Source organism: Schistocerca nitens, chromosome 3, assembly GCF_023898315.1.
Source record: "Schistocerca nitens isolate TAMUIC-IGC-003100 chromosome 3, iqSchNite1.1, whole genome shotgun sequence".
Taxonomy (NCBI): domain Eukaryota; kingdom Metazoa; phylum Arthropoda; class Insecta; order Orthoptera; family Acrididae; genus Schistocerca; species Schistocerca nitens.
The window spans coordinates 469,617,712-469,637,073 of record NC_064616.1 but is presented as its reverse complement, the minus strand read 5'-3'; the positions used below and the strand labels follow the sequence as shown (position 1 = coordinate 469,637,073).

General features: G+C 44.4%; 1 protein-coding gene across 2 annotated transcripts in view; it reads left to right on the top strand.

Moving 5' to 3' along the window:
* The window catches only part of LOC126249625 (1-acyl-sn-glycerol-3-phosphate acyltransferase alpha), a 716,534-nt gene that overhangs the window by 447,613 nt on the left and 249,559 nt on the right, over window positions 1-19,362 (top strand). The window lies entirely within an intron of this gene.

Here is a 19,362-nt window from a genome sequence, read left to right as displayed (position 1 = left end):
CATTGTTAATAATCCACGAAAATGTGCGTAATATTTCCTGTAGTGTGCTTGTGGCGCGAATCGGTAAATGCTGCTTGTCACCTTTTCCCATTGTTGTCATTAGTGTCTAGATTTTAGGGACGTTTTGTTACGTGGATAATTTCCAAAAGAAATACGGGAAGTTTAAATTCCGCTTTATATTTATTAACTGGTAAAACTGAAGGAGCAGATTAATTATAAGACGCCATCAGTTTCGGATAAATTTCCATTGGCGATGAATCTTACAAAACGAAAAAAATTCCGGGAATACTATATTCCGTTGTTCTATGTCGACGAAACATGGCACCACTATTTAAGAAGGGCTAAAAATAAAACTATTACGCGTATCAAGTTGACACTTGATGCAAGGATTACGTTATGCACACTCTTGTGGTTTTCGTAGTTTATGTACTATACAGGTATACAATATGTACCAAAATAACCGTAATAACCGTATTTATAATACAGCGTTATGGGTTTACCTTACGATTTTATATATTTATAAGTGTGTTAAATATGGAGCGAATTTTGAGAACGATGGATTCCCGCCGAAATTAAAAATGACTTAACCACTCACAAATCTTTGTTCACATGTCATCGTAATGACGTGTCTTAGTAGTAGTAGGGTAGTAGTAGAAGTAACAGTAGCAGCAGTAGTAGCTTTATTAAACCTTGGATCGCTTTGGCAAGGGTACTGGATATACCATAGTATTTCAGTTTAGGAACAACAAAGTAGTGTAATTCATATATACAGGCATTTACATACTTACAGGTCTAATTTGACGAGGATGGGACAGGTAGTCTGTCGTGGCCTTATAGTAGCAACCACTGCGATATTTGCCTTAAGTAATTTGGGGAAACCAAGGAAAACTCAAACCAGAACGACTGGATGAAGACTGGAGCATTTATCCTTCCGAATTCAAGGCCTCTCTGTTATAAACAACACTACTTCATTCGGTTTATCCATATTGTACAATACTGTTTTACAAAGACGTTATTTAATAATGTAAAAGGCTGGTACTACACTGTTCATTCCTTTTTTTCTACCAGTCTCCGCACACGATATGTTCACGTAGTATTTCACAATGTTACAAAACATACACTATCAGCTGACATCAAAACCATAGCGACGAGTTTGGTTTGAAAATGTAACCAATGATGCCATCGATGAACATAGACCACACGCTACGCTCCACACGTATCTTGCTACAACCTTTTGATTTCGTTTTCATTCATCGGCGTCGCCAACTCACGCCTAAACTGTTGTAGCGTGACATCTACGTATATGGGAGGAGATTTTAGTATACCTAGAAATCCAAAATATGCCAACGGCCTTGCCGCAGTGGTAACAACGGTACTCGTCAGATCAGCGAAGTTAAGCGCTGTCGGGCTTGGTTAACACGTAGGTGGGTCACCGTCCAGGTCTGTCGAGTGCTGTTGGCAAGCGGAGTGCACTCAGCCCGAAGCCTACGAGGAACACACGCCGCGGCTCTTAGGTCACGAAGGTAGGCCTGCGCTTGCTTGCTCGCTCAATTGAGCAGACAAACTAAGTATCTGCACCTTTTAACTCGTAACTAGGTCTTCTACTGCATCTTCTACTGGAATCCGCTATTATGGAGTTGCTGTTATTAGTCCTACAATGATCGGAAGTCCATAGACCTACTGCCTATTGGCTTCTGTCTCGGGTTCTTCGGCCGACGTTCATCTAATGATTTTACTGACGTCTCGCCAGCACGAGTAGCTGGCATTTTCAAAGCTTCACCCTCCATTGCCGGATGAAGGGTGAAACTTTGACAATGCCAGCCACTCGTGCTGGCGAAAATTAAAATCATTAGATGAACGTCGGCCGAAGAACCCGAGACAGAAGCCAATAGGCAGTTTGTCAACAAGTGGCCACGAAAGCCTTAACAATTTCCATAGACCTACTTATAATCTGTTACGGCTGTACTGAGGTAGGCTATAATAAAATTAAAATCATGCCAAAAAGATTATCAGCTGCATAAGGCACCACTTCTAGTATGAAATCAGGACTGTTAAGCGGAAGAGACTAAATGCTATAAACAAGCTGTTATACCATTTATATCGAGTACTGATCTTAAATTAAATTTTGTTCTAGTAATGTTAATCAGTAAGACTTCACAATAGCAGATTCCAGTAGAAGCTGCAGTTCTCGTTAGTACGTACACACCCAGCTGCGGGTGAACAGGTTTAGAAACGCATCTTGTCCGCTGAGCTGAGCGAGCGAGTTCAGGCTTACGTTTGTGACGTACGCGCTGCGGCCTGTCTTTCTCGTGGGTTTCGACTCAGCCGCTGTGACGTCACATGAGAAGCTACTTGGTTGAGAAGTAGCGGCACCGGTCACGAAAACTGACACTGGCCGGGAGTGTTGTGTGCTGACCACATGCCCCTCCGTATCTGCATCTGGTGAGGTCTAAGGTCTGAGGATGACACGGCGGCCGGTCGGTACCGTCTGGCCTTCAAGGCCTGTTCGGATGGTGGTAGGTTTTTGGAAGTCCGAAATGTAAGGACACTTAACTAATTTGGTGTGCGATGTTTTGTCTAGTAAATAAATTATTACTTGGTATCTGCTAAAATATGCAGAATTTCTGGTGAGGAAAACCCGAAAACGGTATTCGTTACGCCCGGAAGAGGTTTTGGATGCTTTCAATTCTGATGTAATTCCTTTTAGTTTATAATTATTCATTTTCGCTGAGATGGCAGTGATTGTTAGCTATCATGTGGGCACAGCCAGCCAGATAAAGGGAATCTAACAGATCCGAAGAGTTTCCCCAGAACCAGTGACATACTTTCCTTCAAGAACATCCATTTAGGATTGAAATAGAAAGTTGTGCCAGTAACGATAACACGTAGTTCCTGGCTGGGACCGTGTCCTTGTATAGGCCACAGCAGGATCACACAGTGTCGCTTTTGTCGGTTTTCTGGAGGAGGCAAAATGTAAAATCTGCGTCGAGAATTCAGTGTCAACTACAGTGGATATCGTGGTAGGCGCCATGTTGGTAGAAGGCTTGTACTAAGAGCTGAGTCACTCAGAGGAGTAGTAAGAGCCTCTAGTACACACTGAACAGCCAAAACCCAGGTCGGATTGAGGAAGGGTATCTTGGCTGTACAGAGGCGGGCTGCTAGATCTGTTACCATTGGGTTCGAACAACACGTGGCTGTTGTGAAGATGCTTCGGGAGCTCGAGTGGGAATCCCTGGAAGGAAGGCGACGTTTTATTGGAGAAGCGCTTTTGAGAGGCTTTAGAGAAACGGTATTTGAGGCTAACTGCCGAACGATTCTGCTTCCACCAACATACATTGCGCGTAAGGACCGCGAAGATAAGATACGAAAAATTACGGTTCACGCAGACACAGACAGACAGTCGTTTTTCCCTCACTGTATTTCCGAGCGGAACGGGGGAGGGAATGGTTAGTAGCGGTATATAGTACCCTCCGACACGCACCGTACGGTGGCTTGCGGAGTACCTACACTACTGGCCATTAAAATTGCTATACCACGAAGATGACGTGCTACAGACGCGAAATTTAACCGACAGGAAGAACATGCTGTGATACGCAAATGATTAGCTTTTCAGAGCATTCACACAAGGTTGGTGCCGGTGGCGACACCTACAACGTGCTGACATGAGGAAAGTTTCCAACCGATTTCTCATACACAAACAGCAGTTGACCGGCGTTGCCTGGTGAAACGTTGTTGTGATGCCTCGTGTAAGGAGGAGAAATGCGTACCATCACGTTCCTGACTTTGATAAAGGTCGGATTGTAGCCTATCGCGATTGCGGTTTATTGTATCGTGACATTGCTGCTCGCGTTGGTCGAGATCCAATGACTGTTAGCAGAATATGGAATCGGTGGCTTCAGGAGGGTAATACGGAACGCCGTGCTGGATCCCAACGGCCTCGTATCACTAGCAGTCGAGATGACAAACATCTTATCCGCATGGCTGTAACGGATCGTGCAGCCACGTCTCGATCCCTGAGTCAACAGATGGGGACGTTTGCAAGACAACAACCATCTGCACGAACAGTTCGACGACGTTTGCAGCAGCATGGACTATCAGCTCGGAGACCGTCGCTGCGGTTACCCTTGACGCTGCATCACAGACAGGAGCGCCTGCGATGGTGTACTCAACGACGAACCTGGGTGCACGAATGGCAAAACGTCATCTTTTCTGATGAATCCAGGTTCTGTTTACAGCATCATGATGGTCGCATCCGTGTTTGGCGACATCGCGGTGAACGCACATTGGAAGTGTGTATTCGTCATCGCCAAACTGGCGTATCACTCCGCGTGATGGTATGGGGTGCCATTGGTTACACGTCTCGGTCACCTCTTGTTCGCATTGACGGCACTTTGAACAGTCGACGTTACATTTCAGATGTGTTACGACCTGTGGCTCTACCCTTCATTCGATCCCTGCGAAACCCTACATTTCAGCAGGATAATGCACGACCGCATGTTGCAGGTCCTGTACGGGCCTTTCTGGATACAGAAAATGTTCGACTGCTGCCGTGGCCAGCACATTCTCCAGATCTATCACCAATCGAAAACGTCTGGACAATGGTGGCCGAGCAACTGGCTCGTCACAATACGCCAGTCAGTACTCTTGATGAACTGCGGTATCGTGTTGCATGGGCAGCTGTACCTGTACACGCCATCCAAGCTCTGTTTGACTCAATGCCCAGGCGCATCAAGGCCATTATTACGGCGAGAGGTGGTTGTTCTGGGTACTGATTTCTCAGGATCTATGCACCCAAATTGCGTGAAAATGTAATCACGTGTCAGTTCTAGTATAATATATTGTAGATGTAGACCACCGCTCACCGCGAGGCTAAAGGCTCCTGGTGGTGTTGCGGACACGTGACGCAGTAAGGAAAGAATGTAAGCGGAACAGAGGGTCGAATGGGCAGTCGTTACAGCGAAGATAAGGGCGCAAATGCGGAAATCCACTGATATAAGCGGTTTTCGAAAAGGATAAATTGTTGTGGCGCTGCGGCTGGAAACTAGAATCTCTGAAATGGCTAAGCTCGTCGCCTGTTGGCGTAGTGCTGTCGTGAGCAGCTATGGAAAGTGGTTGGAGGATGGTGGAATAACGAGGAGGCCGTATGGTATTGGATGACCACATCTCACCAAGATGAGATAGAGGTCGGAGGTAATCCAGGATATACAGCCGTCTGTGGCAGATCTACTACGGGATTATGATGCTGCTGCGATAGAAACGTGTCGCCTGTCGAATGATTCTCATTTCTTGTTACACCGGGTCGATGGTTGGGACCTTACACGCCCTCATCCAGGCAAATGATTGCACGAAACATTCACTGCTCCACAATGGAGGCCGGTAAGTGGAGAATTATGCTAAGGGGTACATTGCGTTGGGCTTCCATGGGAACTGTGGTGGTAGTCGAAGACATCACGATAGCATTGAACTACGAGAACATTATTGCGGGCCACCCGCATCGCTTCATGTTTGAAGTCTGCCCCTACAGCGATGACGTCTTCCAGCAGGAAAACTGTCCGTAGTACAAGGTCAGAATCGTGTACAGTAGTTTGAGGAGCATTATAGTGAACTCACATTGATGTCTTGGTTATAAAATGTGCCTGATCTGTACCCACTGGAACACATATCTGACGAAAGCTGCGTGCCTGTAAACCACCATCCCGTAATTTGCAGGAATTGCCTCACTTGTGTGTAGACATCAGGTGCCCCATACTTCTGGAATTCTGCCAAGCAGAATCTCTGTTATACTGTGTCTGAAAATTGGAACAACACGCTATTAAGCAGGTGGTCATAAGGTTTTGGCTCATCGGTGTACACTGATGTGACGGAAATCACGGGATAAGGATATGCACATATGCAAATGACGGTCGTATCGCGTACACAAAGTATGACAGGGCAGCGCATTGGCAGAGCTGACGTTTGTACTCAGGTGATTCATATGAAAAGGTTTAAGATGTAGCTATTGGCGGCACGACAGGATTTAACAGTCAATCATCGGTTCAGTTGGACCAGAGGACCCAGTCCATACCATGTAAACATAGGAAACACAATTATAGAGCCACCACCAGCTTGCACAGTGCCTCGTTGACAACTTGGGTCCATGGCTTTGTGAGGTGTACGCCACACTGGAACCATGCTATCAGCTCTTATGAACTGAAAGCAGGACTCACCTGACCAGGCCACGGTTTTCCAGTCGTCTGGGGTCCAACCGATATGTTTACGAGCCCAGGTAAGCGCTGCAGACGATGTCATGTTGTTAGCAAAGCCACTCGCGTCGGTCGTCTACTACCATAGGCCGTTAACGACAAATTAGGCACGCTGTCCTAACGCATGCATTCGTCGTACGTCCTACATTGATTTCTGCGGTTATTTCACGCAATGTTGCTTGTCTGTTAGTACTGATAACTCTACGTAAACGCTGCTGCTCTCGGTCGTTAAGTGAACGCTTTCGGCCACTGCGTTGTCCGTGGTGAGAGGTAATGCCTGAAATTTAGTATACTCGGCACACTGTTGAGACTGCGGATCTCGGAGTATTGAATTCCCTAACGATTTCCGAAATGGAATGTCCCATGCATCTAGCTCCAACTACCATTTCGCATTCAAAGACTTTTAAATCCTATCGTGCCACCATAGTCACGTCTTAAACCTTTTCATATGAATCACCTGAGTACAAATGACAGCTCCATCAGTGTATTGTCCTTTTATACGATGTGAAGCAATATTACCGCCATCTGTATATGTATGTGCATATCGCTATCCCATGACTTTTATCACCTCAGTATGTAACGAAACACAAGTAGTAAGAATTGCCAGTTAGAAATCATGACCCGCAAACTTTATCGACGGTACTCCTATGTCATGGTATCAGCACTGTCTATTTGGTGTCTCCTGTTCCCCCTTGTTAAAGGCATAAAAAACAAATGTGTAATAGTTAATATTAATAAACTCGATGGGGGGGGGGGGAGGGGGGGGACTTGGTCACCACTAAGCTAACAGCGATCCAATGTCTGAGGATACGTGAAAACCAAAATCTTCGATCGTAAATTTGTTTTATTCAGCTCAAGATGTTTGCTATCAAAGACTGGGTTGTTTTCTACGTATTATTAATAATGTTACATAGAAATATCTTTGATAGACTCAAAGGATTTTTAAAACGTAATCACCAGAATCCAGATATGGCGATAATAATTTGTGCCCAAGGAGCATGTGGCGTCACAAAGAGATACACGCAGAGATAATATTTTGATGTAGGTGTCCATAGACACTGTGAATTTATCGAAAGAACACTGCATAGGCTGTTCTTTTATTTTGAAGTAAAGACATTATTTATCAGATAGCTAATTCAGTTATCAACCTACAACACAGTAAAAATGTCATGTATATATCGACATGAACCATTATGTATTTCTCGTATCAGTTTGGGTTGGGGGGTGATTAACATATGATAGCGAAGTCCGTACATAAAATGAAAAACCACGACTCTTACGTGAGTTTCAACACTATGCCAGCATCCATCAAACACTGAAATACTTTAGTATAACTATTAAAATGCATCTCAACGAACTTAACAGCAGTCGCGTTGTTCACTCCGTTGATATGCAACCGATGTGATTTTAAGACACTGATCACGCAGTCGGTGTTTTGACGTCAGTAGTGAAAACGACCGGAATACCTAGGAAGACACACAGATTCGCATGTGAGGGATTCGTCCCACAAATCTAAAGGGACGGCACATATAGCCCACGAATTCAGTGATCAGCGTTTATTGTCCTTTTCTTCTCTGAAACGTATTTACGGGGATTTGTTGCACGTTATCCAGTGTAACGAACCGAATACCTTGCGGTATCGACGGCGTCTTCGCCGACCACACCCGGCACGCCCCTCGCCGCACACGGCTACTCGTCAGGCAGCACTGTTAAACCTCCCGCTCTTCCATCGCTCGCTGTCTCCGATGTGGTCACCACGCACAGATGCCACCAAAGGACGCGGAACTGACATGACCTCACTGGCTGCCACTCTGATTGGCGGGCGCATCTTTTTAAACAAGAACTTCGCCCAGACTCGGTGTATCTGTAGATTTATCAACCTTTGAACGTAAGACTTTGAGGAAAACACATACACAAAACTCTGTGCTGCAAAGCATTAATACTATCAGTGACGTATCGGAGAGTATCAGCATTCAAGGAGTCTTTGCTTTTTATCAAGAAAACAGAAAGACTTGATAAGGAATGTAACAAGATAGACTTCCAACAGTTACCGTCCACTTTCCTTGCTGACATCTTTTTCCAAAATATTCGAAAAAGTAATGTACTCAAGAGTAGCCGCACACGTAAGTGGAAACAGTTTACCTAAGCATATCACGGTTAGGATTCCTGAAAGGTTGTTCGATTGAGATTGCTAATTACACATTCACTCATCAAATAGTACAAGCCTTAAATAATAATATTTCGCCAATTGGTATTTTTTGTGATCTCTCAGAGGCTTCAAAAAATGGCTATGAGCATTATGGGACTTAACTGCTGAGGTCATCAGTCCCCTAGAACCTAGAACTACTTAAACCTAACTAACCTAAGGACATCATACACATCCATGCCCGACGCAGGATTCGAACCTGCAGCCGTAGCGGTCGCGCGGCTCCAGACTGTAGCGCCTAGAACCGCTCGGCCACTCCGGCCGGCCTCACAGAGGCCTCCGATTCTGTAGATCATGATACTCTCTCAGAAAACCTCAAATTCTGTGAAACTGATAGCTTTAAACGCAGCTGGTTTGAATCGTACTTGACAAACAGAATGCAAAATGTTGTGCTGAATAATTCAGACAATGTCAGAAAAGTAGAAAATTTTAGTGACTGCGGTAAAATCGCAAGGGAGTCTCACAGGGTTCAATGTTGGGGCCACTTATTTTTCTTATGTATGTGAATGACTTTCCTCTTAACATTCGACGAGCAAAGTTTGTACTCTTTGCAGGCGGTACTAGTGTGACAATAAATACCATTACAGAGAGAAAGCAACAGAAGAGTTAGTAAATGATATCTCCCAAAGAATATTAAGTTGTCTGAAAATGAACTCTCCATAAATTTAACAAAAAAAAACCTCACTACATTCAGTCCTGTTCAGCAAATAGTCACACCAACAATTGATGCTGCACATCTGCGGGACTCAGTACGTAGGGTAGAATGCTCCAAATTTTTGGGTATACATATTGATGAAAACCTGAACTGGAAGAAGCATGTTACTGAGATTCTCAAACAACTAAATTCAGCTATTTTTGTTCTTAACTACTAATTCTTATACGCAGGAGCTAGGCATTTTAACGGAGCCGTCAAAAACATATTCTCGCTAATAAAACTCGTTATAAATAATCCATCACAGTTGAAGAAGAGTGATGTACATATCGACTACATTGGAGGGTTCAAGTGGCTCTGAGCACTATGGGACTTAACTTCTGAGGTCATCAGTCCCCTAGAACTTAGAACTTCTTAAACCTAACTAACCTAAGGACATCACACACATCCATGCCCGAGGCAGGATTCGAACCTGCGACCGTAGCGGTCGCGCGGTTCCAGACTGTAGCGCCTAGGTCCGCTCGGCCACCCTGGCCGGCTACACTGGAGGGAAAAATGACTTTTATTACCCATTGTTAATGCTGTCAGTGGCTCATAGAGGAGTTCAATATGCAGCAAATAAAGTTTTTGATCATTTGCCCAATAACGCAAAATGTCTGACAAGTAGCGAAACAAGTTTTAAATCTGATATAAAATAATTTCCGCTGGATAACTCCTGTTCAATTAACGAATTTCTACTTAAAAACTGGCAGCCAGTAAAAAAAACTAGTTATTTATATCTCATTTATTGGGTGTACATATTTTAAATAAAATTATTATTGTATTATTTTTTTGTAGATGTCTGATTGTCTTTGTAAGCCACCTTAGCTACCAGCACATCACCCTTAATCACATGTAGACAAATGTGAGGTAATGCTGCCACACTCCTACAAGTGTAATGTCTCTGTTTTTGGATGGAATTGACAGTGAACGTGTTGGCTAGCGTATTTGGCAACTCTCGCTTAGTACCACTCTAAACATTCTGCGTGGTGTCTGTTTGTTCTATATCGTGTCCCCCCTCCACTTTCGCGCAACGACGCTCTGAGCGTGTTTTTTTAGGGAATCGACTAGTTTGAACCTGGGACCTGTTGCTGGTAAGGAGACGCCAGACCACACATGACATGTAGAATTCAGAAGAGTTCAGTGAGACTAGCGATGATATAACCAAATACTTAATGATTTCAGCGTCAGCTCCACTGCACTCCCTGTAAAAGAATCTTAATACTAACTAAATTTAGTGGAAGGGGTTCAAGGCTTACCTATTTTTAGTTAGCTGGTAAAACAACGTCGAAAAAGCAGTTAAGTTTACCATTGGAAATTTTATTCTACTCACAAAACATCACTTATAAATTGCACTATTGATAAAAGGAAATGTTTTAATACAGGATGGTAAAAACCGACTGCGTTCAACAAAAATGTGAACGAATATTCCCTGAATGGGTTTCCAAGTTCTACAATGGATCGAAGGATGACCTATGCCGTATCACATCTATAATCTAGGTTTAAATTAAGTTTCACAAAAAAGAAAACTATCAAAATGGTCTACAGTGACCCTCAATTATCTTTAATTACTTATCTAACTTGTCGTAAATTACAGTGGTTGATGTGGCTTCTCAATAATTATATAACAGAAAAATCATCGCGTTTCAGATTTTAACTTACGTAGCAAATGTGAATACCATGAGCTTCAATTGACGACCGACACTATTATTACGTAAAAAGGGGATGTAACAGATGAGACTTCTGCAGTTCTGAGTGAAGCCTTATGCGCTCAAATATGCGGCATCCCGTGCGTTCATTACCTTGTCGGTGTTCGTCAGGGGGCGGCGGACAGCACAGCTCCGCTCACCTCGCTGTCTCGGAAGTAACTCTGTCCTAACTTCTCCTTACTACAATTTACCGAAGTTGGTTTAAAAAAACTATATGGCTGTGTTTTCATCTGACCAGTCAGGGTCTCAATGTTAACCTTAAGCTCTGCCTACAAAAATTTTGTCTATCCAATGAGAAACGTTATACTTTTCATGGTGGCGCAATGTTTTTAAAGTTTGCAACGTAACAGAGACGCGAAAAAGTCTCACGCTACAACTTGCAGCTGGTGTGGTCCTTTAGTGTTATCGTAACATCTATACTGTTCTTTTGGAGTGCTCTATCTTTTAACATGGGCTGGGGGGTGGTCCTAACGTAACAGAGACACGAAAAAGTCTCACGCTAAAACTTGCGGGTGGTGTAGCCCTTTTTGTGTTATCTTAAGATCTATTCTGTTCTTCTGGAGGGCTCTAGCTTTTAACATTGGCTGGGGGGGGCGGGGGGGTGGTCTTGACGTAACAGAGACGCGAAAAGTCTCACGCTAAAACTTGCGGGTGGTGTGGTCCTAGCGGTTAGCTGGCGACGTGGGTGTCCGTCCGTCCCTTATCGTAGGGCCTTCCAGCTTAACACGGTTCTGCTCTCGGCTTCTGTTCTCGTTTCTCCCCTCGGAACTGCATCTGTCCCACAGTGGGAAGGTATGACATGCATTTAGGCATTCTTGTGTTAGTCTGTGGTATTCCATTTGCTCACCTGTTACTCGTATTACTTTGGTTAATTTAATGTCACGATTTATTCGGAGCTATGTGACATACTACTGGATTTGCTTATCATGTCAGGGTTTTCATGGAAGGTGTTGGATTTGCCTGACACCTTACACCACCACAAAACAAAAGCAGCGAGAGATCCGAATTATCCGAGATACGTGTAATACTGCATCCAAGCGTTGTTTTAAATTAGTTGAAAGACAAGCGGTCGTCCGCCCACTAGAAAGCACCGTAAGTATAACTAGTTTTTGTAAGCGTAAAACTTAATGTTCAATAGCGCAAACATTGTGAATTAAACCACGAACAGCTTTACGCAATGTATTTTGATTTATCAATTGTCTCGGATCGGCGCAATATACTTTACAGGATTTGCGACTTACTATTATTTTGGTTGTTTGTTCTGGTGTTGAGTCCAGAGTGAAGCTTGGAGGGAAGGAGATAGGTACTAGCGGAAGTAAAGCTGTGAGGGCGAGACCTGAGTCTTGACTGATATAAATTTTCTCAATTGTGTTGAGCGAAAATAACTTCTTCCGTCCATCAGTTATCACTTGAGTTTACGAAACATCTCCGTAATACTCTCGTGTTGATCGGACCTACCAGCACAAATCTAGCAGCCCGCCTCTGAACTGCTTCGATGTCTACCCTTAAACCGACCAGGTCAAAAATGGCTCTGAGCACTATGGGACTTAACATCTTAGGTCATCAGTCCCCTAGAACTTAGAACCACTTAAACCTAACTAACCTAAGGACATCACACACATCCATGCCCGAGGCAGGATTCGAACCTGTGACCGTAGCAGTCCGCGGTTCCGGATTGCAGCGCCTAGAACCGCACGGCCACAGCGGCCGGCTATACGCGGTTCCTTCAGAGATGAGCTACATTTTTATAAAGCTTCCCTGCTACCTTCCATACGTGCTCGTTCCACAATCAATCCCGTATCACTTTCCAGCGTTACACCTAGATATTTAATCGACGCAGCTGTGTCAAGCAGAGCTCTCCTAATGCCGTACTCGAACATTATGAGTTTGTTTTTCCTCTCATCTGCATTAACGTTCATTTTTCTACATTTAGAGCTAGCTTCCATTCAGTCACACCAACTAGAAATTTTGTCTAAGTCGCGTTGTATCGTCCTACAGTCACTCAACTTCGACACCTTGCCGTACACTATGGCATCATCAGCGAACAACCGGAGACTGCTACCCACCCCGTCCGCCAAATCATTTACGTATATAGGGAACAACAGCGGTCCTGTCACACTTCCCTGGGGCACTCCTGACGATACCCTCGTCTGTGATGAACACTCGCTATCGAGGACAACGTACTGGGTTCTATTACTTACGATGTCTTCGAGCCTCTCACATATCAGGGAACCTATACCGTATGTTGAGACCTTTTTTAACAGGCTGTAGCGCGGCAGCTTGTCAAACGCTTTCGGAAAACCTAGAAATATAGAATCTGCCTGTTGCCCTTCATCCACGATTCCCAGGATGTCGTGTGAGAAAGGGGCTAGCTGCGTTACGCACGAGCGATAGCTTGGTCCGCTTTCAAGTCTCGATCCGATGCATAATTTTAGCCTGCCCGGAAGTATCAGAACAGTTCTTACACCGCTGTAGAGGGAAAGAGTTTCTATGAAAAAAATGTATAATGTCTTCGAAAGACGTTATAAGATGAACATCAACAAAAGTGTAATATGGTTAATGCGGCTTTTCACGCTAGTCGACCCTGTGCAGCCGGCCGAAGTGGCCGTGCGGTTAAAGGCGCTGCAGTCTGGAACCGCAAGACCGCTACGGTCGCAGGTTCGAATCCTGCCTCGGGCATGGATGTTTGTGATGTCCTTAGGTTAGTTAGGTTTAACTAGTTCTAAGTTCTAGGGGACTAATGACCTCAGCAGTTGAGTCCCATAGTGCTCAGAGCCATTTGAACCATTTGACCCTGTGCAAATACCTTCATCTCAGCGTAATTACAGTCATTTGAATCTGCTCACTGTTTTCAGGCCTTGGTGTATCTGCACAGTTTTAGCCCCCTCCCACCCCTCCACACACACACACTACCCTACATAACCAAATTTACGATTCCATGATGCTTCAGGATGTGACCTACCAACCAACTGACTTTCTTTTAGCAAACTGTGACATAAATTTCTTTCCTCCCCAATTCGATTCAGTACGTCCTCATTAGTTATCCGATCTACCCATTTAACCTTCAGCATTCTTCTCTGGCAACGCATTTCCTTTCTGTTCTTGTCTGAACTGCTTATCGTCACACTTTTCGCTTCTGTAAAAGGCTACACTCCTGAAATATACCTTTAGAAAAGACTTTCTAATATTTAAACATATAACCGATGTTAAGAAATTTTTCAAAAATGATAATCTTGCTGTTGTCAGTGTGCATTTTATATCCTCTTTGCTTCCTCAGCTGGCAGTCATGTTCTACCCCAAATAGCCAAACTCCTCTTCTACTGTAGATTTCTCATTTCCCAGTTTCAGTCCCTCAGAATCTCCTCATTTGTGTAGATTACATTCCATCACCTTTGTTTTACTTTTGTACACGTTCATCTTATAACATCTTTTCAAGACACTATCCATTACACGCTACTGATCTCTGACAAACTTACAATCTCATCAGAAAACATCCAAGTTTTTTTTTTTCTCCCTGAACTTTAATTTCATTTCCAGATTTCTCCTTGGTATCCTTTACAAATTCCTCCATCTATTGAATAACATCGATGATAGGCTGCAACTCTGCCTCGTTCCTTTCTCAACCACTGCGTTCTTTTTATGTTCTTCGACTTTATCACTTCTTCTCAAGAAGCTACACATTCCGTTCCACTGCTCTAGCAAGTATTTTGTCGTCTCTGACAGAATCACAGTGTCATTCACAAAACTAAAATTTTTATTACTTCTCTCTGTACTTTATTGGCTTACCGTATTTCTCCGAAGTTTGTTGTACTACTTTCTGAATGCACATATTGAATAACAGCGGATATAGCTTACAGATTTTTCTCACTCCCTTTTTAACATCTGCTTCTCTTTCACGTTGTTCAGTTCCTACAACAGCTGTCTGCTTTCAGAACGAGCTGTACTTAAGCTTGCGTTCTCTGAATTTTATCCCTGATACCGGCAGAATTTCAAAAAGTGTATTCCAGTAATATTCTCCAAAACTTTCTTTAAACGTATGAACGCTACTTACGTAGGTTTGCCTTTCTCTAACCTATCTTCTAAGAAAAGTCGTAGGGCCAGAATTGTTTTTAAACTTTTCGAAATTAATCATTGCAAAATATAATTACTGTGCCTTTAATAATTTTACCTTACGTTAAAGTCTACTTCAATAAGTAACGCACTTCAGACTGCTCAGAACCGAACGCGGCGCGGGATTAGCCGAGCGGTCTGAGGCGCTGGAGTCATGGACAGTGCGGCTGGTCCCGGCGTAGGTTCGAATCCTCCCTCGGCCATGGGTGTGTGTTTGTCCTTAGGATAATTTAGGTTAAGTAGTGTGAAAGCTTAGGGACTGATGATCTTAGCAGTTAAGTCCCATAAGATTTCACACACACACAGAACCGAACACACCTTTCTCATGAACTTTATCTCCTAGTATTGCAATACTAACTACTTTGAGATCGAAACAAACGAGGTAACGCAGTTACAACCCTGTTTCCAACAATTCATGGTAGAACATAACAGATAAATCTACACATCAAATAATTACGCATTACATTTGAATACTGAACGTGAACAAATCTTAATGGAACAATGGATTTAAGTTGCATTTTTTAAACGATTTTGTGATACCTACAGCTGACATTTATTTATTTCATGTACGATTGTACAATTTCGGCCTTACACCATTTGCAATAACACGAACTGTTGGACACTTATTACTATGTTTTTATAAGTTAACTGTCTTCATCATACTAAATCGGTTGACTTCCGGAAATGTTGTGAGTTCGCTGCTTCTGGGTAAATAAATACTATTACGTATTCCTCATTTGGTAACTGTAATGACGAACTGTTGGATGCTTATACTTTGCTTAAGATGAAGATCAGCTGCTGAAGATCATCAGCTATCTCTAGTATTGTAGGACAAGTGTTGCAAACCGAGCGAGGTGGTGCGTGGTTAGCCGGCCGCTGTGGCCGAGCGGTTCTAGGCGCTTCAGTCTGGAACCACGCTGCTGGTACGGTCGCAGGTTCGAATCCTGCCTCGGGCATGGTTGTGTGTGATGTCCTTAGGCTAGTTAGGTTTAAGTAGTTCTAAGTCTAAGGGACTGATGACCTCAGAAGTTAAGTCCCATAGTACTTAGAGTCATTTGAACCATTTTGGTGCATGATTAGCACACTGAACTCGCATTTGGCAGGATGATGGTCCGAACCCCCATCCAGCCATCCTGAATTAAGTTCCCATGATTTCCTTGACTCACTCCAGGCAAATTCCAGGATGGTTTCTTTCAAACGACAGGGCCGATTGACTTCTCCATCCTCCACTAGTCCGAGCTTCTGCTCCGTCTCTAATGACCTTGTTGTCTACGGGACGTTAAACGCTGATCTCCCTTCCGTCCTTTCTAGATGTTCTGACACTCAATAGAGATGGGCAAAACCGTCTTTCTCAGGTGTCGTATCAGAACAGCTCACTCACTGGAATGAACTAACTCTTTTCCATGTCACCACTAACCGTTCACTTACTGAAATAACTGAAAGGATGCGTTTTGTTCAAAATCGCTCTGAGCACTATGGGACTTAACTTCTGTGGTCAATAGTCCCCTAGAACTTAGAACGACTTAAACCTAACTAACCTAAGGACATCACACATATCCATTCCCGAGGCAAGATTCGAACCTGCGACCGTAGCGGTCGCGCGTTTCCAGACTGTAGGGCCTAGAACCGCTCGGCCACCCTGGCCGACGAAGGCGCTTTGTATTTTCTGTATTTTTACCTTATTTTAACCTGTTCTGAAATAATATAAAAATATGATCAAAAATTTTCGGTTGTAACCCTCCTAATTTCGAAATTTCCGTAGAGTCCTACAGTTCGTCCTCTGTAAGGTTTAAAACTATTACAGATAAACTGAGAACACTTTTTCAATTTGAGAAATTATGAAACAAAATTCATCCCTGCATTTATTCGCAATTTTAGGGAACACAAAATATAATATAAAAACTAAAACATAATTGAATTTAATTTTTTACTTCCTCAAATTATCTGCTGTTGTCGTTCACAATTAACATTAACATAACAATATATGTGTCTAAGAGGAAGGAAATAATCAGTGTTATGATGTATAACCTAAATTTGACCACAGTCAATAAAATTCTTCTGTGTATGCGAGCGCATTGTCGATGTATAAAATTTTCCGACGTTTTGGCCACTGTTGCAAATGGCTTTCCTCAGGGTATTTTTGCTAACCCTGAAAGAGAAAAACTTTAATTCTTATATGCTGGCGAAATAGGTTGTCATTCCAATCTGAAAGGGCGTTGAGGATCAGGAGGAGGGGTGTTAGACGTCCTTTATTGGTGTCAGCATTATTTCTTCTCATTGGTGGAAATAGATATTCTAGATTGATGTTTGCTTAATTGCTTGCCATGGTAGAAATAAAAGGATGAGAAGCGGGCGGCAATAATGACGTTGCGCTGTCTACTTGCTGCCTAGTGCCGGCTGAGGCGTGCCACTAGTGTGTGTACCTAGGTCACTTTGGCCTTTCGCGCGCCTCTGTGTGTGTTGTTTCGCAAGAGCTGCCGTCCCGTAGCGCTGTTACTGCTTGCAGCCAAGACGCTGGAAGTCTGTCCATCCTCTCTGTTCGTCTCCCTGATGCGCTGGTACCACGTTATGAACTTATCTGTGTTGTGACGTCATTTGCTAGAAGTGTTTGGTACATGCCTTCTGCGACTCCTTTCATTAAATGTAAGGTTTTGTAGGCTTGTGTCATGCTGGGATTCACAATGCTGCAAAAGACCAAAACATTCTGTGTGTATGACTGTGTCGTTTCGCCACGATTTTGGGCCTTTACTTCAATCGTTTTTCTGCTAAACGGACTTTCTGTTGATTGCCACCAATTTTTCTCTTCAGTTCGAACTTGCCATAGCTGTAGAGCTTCTCTTCGTTGTTTTTCGACCATTGCTGAACTGCGACGCCCAAATAAACGTACACGTGTACCAAATCTACCATGTCATCCCACCTGTAGTATTTGGCGACTCAGTCGAATCCTTTCAGCCACTTCGGCACATCCTGACCAGAATCTCTGGAAAACACTGATAGATGCGTGATGTTCAGCTGACTTACTACTGAGCTGGAATTCATTGAGTCTTCTAAATATATGGACCGTGCGGACGATGTACTGACCGTGTAGGCGACAAATGTCTCTAAGCACTATGGGACTTAACATCTGAGGTCATCAGTCAAAAAATGGTTCAAATGGCTCTGAGGACTATGGGACTTAACATCTATGGTCATCAGTCCCCTAGACTTAGAACTACTTAAATCTAACTAACCTAAGGACATCACACACATCCGTGCCCGAGGCAGGATTCCAACCTGCGACCGTACCAGCAGCGCGGTTCCAGACTGAAGCGGCTAGAACCGCTCGGCCACAGCTGCAGACACTGGACTCGCATTCGGGAGGACGACGGTTCAATCCCGCGTCCGGCCATCCTGATTTAGGTTTTCCGTGATTTCGCTAAATCATTCCAGGCAAATGCCTGGATGGTTCCTCTGAAAGGGCACGGCCGACTTCCTCCCCCATCCTTCCCTAATCCGATGAGACCGATGACCTCGCTGTCTGGTCTCCTTCTCCAAAACAACCCCCAACCCCCACAGCTGGGGGCTGTAGGCGACAGCTTTTACGTTGCCTAATGTGAGCCACTGTGATGTAATCTTCAAGTACCTGGTGTCTCCACCAAACAATTTAACGTCGACACCACAATCAAGTCCACATCCGAAGGCATGGTCCTCAAAGAAACACAACACTAAGAACTGACACCAACAAACAGCCAGAACACAACTGAACTCCTCGACGGAGAGTGCAGCTACACTCCTGGAAATGGAAAAAAGAACACATTGACACCGGTGTGTCAGACCCACCATACTTGCTCCGGACACTGCGAGAGGGCTGTACAAGCAATGATCACACGCACGGCACAGCGGACACACCAGGAACCGCGGTGTTGGCCGTCGAATGGCCCTAGCTGCGCAGCATTTGTGCACCGCCGCCGTCAGTGTCAGCCAGTTTGCCGTGGCATACGGAGCTCCATCGCAGTCTTTAACACTGGTAGCATGCCGCGACAGCGTGGACGTGAACCGTATGTGCAGTTGACGGACTTTGAGCGAGTGAGCGAGGGCGTATAGTGGGCATGCGGGAGGCCGGGTGGACGTACCGCCGTATTGCTCAACACGTGGGGCGTGAGGTCTCCACAGTACATCGGTGTTGTCGCCAGTGGTCGGCGGAAGGTGCACGTGCCCGTCGACCTGGGACCGGACCGCAGCGACGCACGGATGCACGCCAAGACCGTAGGATCCTACGCAGTGCCGTAGGGGACCGCACCGCCACTTCCCAGCAAATTAGGGACACTGTTGCTCCTGGGGTATCGGCGAGGACCATTCGCAACCGTCTCCATGAAGCTGGGCTACGGTCCCGCACACCGTTAGGCCGTCTTCCGCTCACGCCCC